The 5,220-nt window shown below is 52.0% G+C and overlaps 1 protein-coding gene across 1 annotated transcript in view; it reads right to left on the bottom strand.

Annotated features, from left to right (window-relative positions):
- Positions 1-5,220, bottom strand: part of LOC102418305 (mitochondrial amidoxime reducing component 2) — a 14,007-nt gene that overhangs the window by 6,949 nt on the left and 1,838 nt on the right.

Consider the following 5,220-nt stretch of genomic DNA (forward strand, 5'->3'; position numbering starts at 1 on the left):
GGGGCGCACGGGCGCTCCGGGCCCGCAGGGGAGGAGCCAGCCTTGACCCAACCCCTGGAGGGGGCGCCGGCCGTGCGCGCGCCGGGGCGGCCGGACCGGTTACGCGCAGGGAGGGTGTGCGCGCGCGCTTAGATGCGGGGCCAGAGCAGGCAGCCCCGGGGGAAATCGAGGCAGAGTGCGTCCCCGGGAGGCCGCTGTGACGCTCCAAGCAAGTGGGCTAACCCCCCGCGTAATCTGGGCTGGTCACTCTCTCCCTCTTCTCTGTCCCCTGTGGCCGGACGGTCGCCCGCCGGCCAACCCCTCTCCGCCCCGTTGTACCCCCTTAACCCGGTCCACTTGGTTGCTTGGCGGAGGCGCATCGGAAGCGATTGCGGGTTTGAGAATGGGAGACGTAAGAACGAGTAGGATCTACTTTTGCTGGCAGATGCACAGAGAAAGGCTGAACCTTCTCCCCGCAACCCATTCGGTGGACACTTCTGCTCTGCGCCCCGGTCTGGCCTGCTTCCTGCAGCCTGAGGCCAAGCCCCCACAGGGGTCCTCAAACTACAGCCCGCGGGCCACATGCAAATACAAATATTGTATTTGTTCCCGTTTTGTTTTTTTACTTCAAAATAAGATATGTGCAGTGTGCATAGGAATTTGTTCATAGTTTTTTTTAAAACTATAGTCCGGCCCTCCAACGGTCTGAGGGACAGTGAGCTGGCCCCCTGTTTAAAAAGTTTGAGGACCCCTGCCCCCAGGACGTGCCTGCTGGGACTGGCTCTCCAAGCCCCCTCGGTTCTCATGTGGTTTCTTGCCAAATGTTAAACTGTAGCTCAGGACTCTGCAGATGCAGCCAACCGCAAAGAATCACATGGCATTGGACCCAGGTGTATGCAAGCCATGGCTACCTTCCCTCTCAGCGGCGGAGGAGTTTAGGAGTGAATCCCGTTTCTTTTACTTGCTGCGGGTAAATAAAGCCACCTTGCGCCCTGGCCGGTTTGGCTCAGTGGATAGAGTGTCGGCCTGCGGACTGAAGGGTGCCGGGTTCGATTCCAGTCAAGGGCACATGCTGGGGTTGAAGAGGCAGCCGATCAATGATTCTCATCATTGATGTTTCTCTCTCTCTCTTTATCTCTCTCTCCCCCCCCTTCCTCTCTGAAATCAATAAAAATATATAAAAAAATTTTTTAAAAATTGAGGAAGAGTGTCTGATGGCAAGGAGGCTGGGAGAATCCCATCAGGTTACAGGAGAAAACAGCTGGAGGTGGGAGGGGAAAAGGGGGGGGTCCTGGAACCCACGGACACTGGGCACCCGCTGTGGACAGGCGCTGAGGCCAGACCGATGAGGGACATTTTGCGGAGTGAAGAGAGTGGTGGGGAGGGTGACAGAGAACATGGCGAAGCTCAGTGCAGACTCAGAAGCAGGGGGCAAAGTGTAGGGAGAGGGCTGGGAAGATAAACAAGACCAGATGGGAGACAGAATTACACTGTGTAGAAAGGAATGTGGACTTCATCCAGAGGGTAAAAAATAAATTAAAAAAAGAGTAACATCATTTACTGATAAGAAGAGAAACTGGGTGGCTGGAAATATGGGAGAGACAGAAACTTTTCAGTCCTACACAGATTTATACTTTTTTTTAAATTCTGAATCGTGAAAATTATTACTTATTCCCAAAAAAATCAACATTATTTTAAAATATATTTTAAAATTATCCTACTTATAATCAGTCTGGAGGTGTACTAGGCTCTAGGTGAGCAAAACAGCAAACCTACCCTACCAGTTTCTAATCTATGAAGTATTTTCATAGTTTTATATATCTTTGGGTAGATTTCAAAGATGTATGAAGAGATAACTATAACCTATGCAAAATGGTTGTTATACTAGAGAGATGGGCGTAGAACTTTGAAAGCACAGGTTGGGGGTGGGGAGCTTACTATGCCTGAAGACTTGGGGAGGTATTGTGTCAACCATGTTTTGGTAGGAGGTAACATGTGAACTGGGTTTTGAAGCATGAATAGGAGTTTTTAAAAATGGAAAAGAGTCCTAGCCAGTCTGGCTCAGTAGATAGAGCATTAGCCTGTGGACTAAAGGGTCCCAGGTTCAATTCCGGCCAAGGGCACATGCCCGGGTTGTGGGCTCGATCGCCCCCCATCCCCCAGTAGGGGATGTGCAGGAGGCAGCCAATCAATGATTCTCTCTCATCACTAATGTTTCTCTCTCTCCTTCTCCCTTCCTGTCTGAAATAAATAAAAATATATTTTTAAAAAAGAATTTGTCTATTTTGAGTTTTTCCTCCCATAATTTTTATTGAAACTCCTCCTACTTTCTGCTGGTTCATATAAGAAGTAAAAAAGAAAAGTATAACAAGCAAATATAAGTGAGAAAACTTTTTCTCCTTGTCGAATAGGTTCCTTGTTGTGACTTTTATATTTTCTATAACACGTTTCTGTTACCAAGACGGCGCCTTGTCTATGGGTTGGGATGAGCCACTCTTAATGTTTCATCTTCTCCGCAGCAATCCCGGCTTGCAGCTCTACGCTCTGGCTCACCTCCTGTTTTCTTTGGCTTATCCCGTTGGGTTTGTTTTGCTTCTTCCTCGCTTGTCCTGAAAAACCAAACTGTCTGGTCCCGCGAGATCTGTATTCTTCATGACAACAGTCAGCGGGATCTGACGGCGTCACCCCCACCAGGGGACACCCCAGTTCCCGCCCTCCCTGAGTCCAACCCCAGCCCCTTCTCCTTTGGGTCCAGGTCGGGGGCTGTCTCCAGCAGTGGCTGCAGATTTCCACCAGGGGGCGCCGCCACCAGCGTTTAGGCGAGGAGGGCGGGGTGGGGAGGGGAGGGCGTGCCCGCAGCTGGTTCTTTGGGGCCCAGAAAGGAAGTGCTCCTTTCCTTCCTGGGGAGTAAATCCTGAGGCGCAGCTTCCCTTGACCCAGCTCAGTGAAGAGTCGGTTCTGCTTCTGCGAGTCGCCCGGAGGCCCAGAGCTTGGAAATACACTGGGAGAAGCAAAGCCACGCTGCCCGCAGCCCCTGGCATTTCAACAACCACACTGTGGTCCCTGCAGGCCTAGGGGGCAGAATGCTGTTAGGCCCTCAGGCCATCCTGAGTGTGAAATAGGATGAGGCGTCTATTCCTGTTCCAGCGGAGACATCGAGTCCCCTATCGGCTGAGACTTTGAGTCCCTTGTCTCCCCGGAGGGCCCCACCCCGAGAGAACGAGGCAGGTGCCCACCATGGCGGCCTCCCACACTTGACGGAGAGAGATGCCGGGAACATGTGGCTTCAGGCAGGAAGCAAGGCACGGACCGGCCAGAAGAAAGAGGTGGAGATGTGTCTGTCACAGCACGCGTCCCCCCTGTAAGGCGGCCTTCCTTCCACCAGCTGGGACATGGGCGTCTACCTGTGTATGTCGGGCACAGTGACATCTCAGCTGATACTTGATCAATACATAGATGCTCCAAGGAATCCGTCAGGGGGGTGGGAAGGCCACCCATATACCTTGGACATCAAGGGCAATGTCGTGGGGGCTGAAGCAGGTGACCCCGAGGGCCAGGGACCTTCTGGCTTCTGGCCAACGGGCCCCCCAAGCTCCTTCGATGACCGCCTCTGTCCGCCTGTCTTTGCAGCGTTGACTCTGAGGAGGTTATCAGCCAGGATGCAGAATCCCGCTTCCCCTCTCCCTGCTCAGCGGCTGTTTCTCTGCCTTGTTTTCCTTGGCCTTTCATCTCAGCGCCGCCTGCGTGAGCTCAGAGAGGAGGAGGAAGGACTGGACCCGGATAGGTGTCAGGGGAGGGAGAGAATGTCCTTCCCTGCTGGGAGGGCCTCCAACCCCATGAAAATAGTATTAAACAGAGTGTCTCCTCGCCCATGTTCCTCGCAAAATAACCTCCATTTCCCCGGCCCTTTCATCCTGTTTATTTACTAACCGGCCCAAGCCTTGACCATCTTGAATGTGGGCAGAAAGCTGCCCGCGTTGCCCAGCGAGAGGGAATTCCAGGGAGTCCTCCTAATAGTTTGGGCCAATTGTGGTTGCAGAAGCCGCACAAAGTCTAGTGTAAAGATCACCTGAACAGCCCTGGCCGGTGTGGCTCAGTGGATAGAGCGCCAGCCTCCGGACCAAAGGGTCCCGGGTTCCATTCCGGTCAAGGGCACGTACCTCGGGGTTGCAGGCTCCTCCCCGGCCCCGGGTCCTGGTCAGGGCTCCTACGGGAGGCATCCAGTCCATGTGTTTCTCTCACATCGATGTTTCTCTGTCTTCCCCTCTCTCTCCCACTCCCCCTAAAAACCAATGGGAAAATATCCTCGGGTGAGGATTAACAAAAATAAATAAAATATCTTTAAAAAAAACCAAAAAACAACCACAGACAACCTGGTTAGATAGCGGGGAGGAGGGAAGGGTGGAAGAGAAGAAAAGCGAGACCGAGGGTGGGGTTGGAATCTGAGCTGGGCCCTGCAAGGCTCGGTGCACGAGAGAGACCTCCCCGCACGTTTCAACAGTGGGGACCATGACAGTCAATGGGTTGTGCTGAGGATCAAGGCACGCGTAGAAAGTGTTAACGTAAAAAACCATTGAAACCTGTAAAGAATTTTTGTGAGTTTATTTGAGCCAAACTGTCGACATATGCCTGGAAGCAGAACCTCAACGAATTGAGAAAGTGCTCCGGAGAATGGCAGGGTTACATCTGTATTTATACATTTGCAATCAAAGGAGGGACATAGGTGGGTTCCATGAAATTCATTGGTGATAGATGAAGGAGGAGGGATAAAGCAAAGCAGGGGAAACCCCTGGGATTGGATAAAAAGTAAAATGATGGACACTTACTTAGGTGGGTGCAGGATCAATTAACATGATGATGAAGGAATTTGTGGTATCTGTCCTGGCGCCCAGCACATTAGGTTGTGCCCCAGGGGCTCCAGAAAAAGGGAAGTTACAAGTTACCCAGGCATTTCAAGGGTGTGTTATCATAGATGCAGAAAGACAGGTAGGTTCAGTTAAGGTAAAGGTTGACCTTGTCAGTGAAGATACTGGCCTAGGACGTAACTGCCCACCATCACTGCTTTTAGTCAAAGTTTAATTTCAGACCATCCTTTGTGGTTACTTTAAGTCTCTGAGTTTGCAAGACGGCCATGCAGGCCTCCCCTGAGCTTGTCAGGTCAGCATGTGGCCCCTTTCGTCCACAGAAGAAACACCTAAAGGCCTGGATTTCCCTGCCCACAGGGTGAGCGCCCCCCTACCC

This window comes from Myotis lucifugus, unplaced genomic scaffold (genome assembly GCF_000147115.1).
Source record: "Myotis lucifugus unplaced genomic scaffold, Myoluc2.0 scaffold_514, whole genome shotgun sequence".
Lineage (NCBI taxonomy): Eukaryota > Metazoa > Chordata > Mammalia > Chiroptera > Vespertilionidae > Myotis > Myotis lucifugus.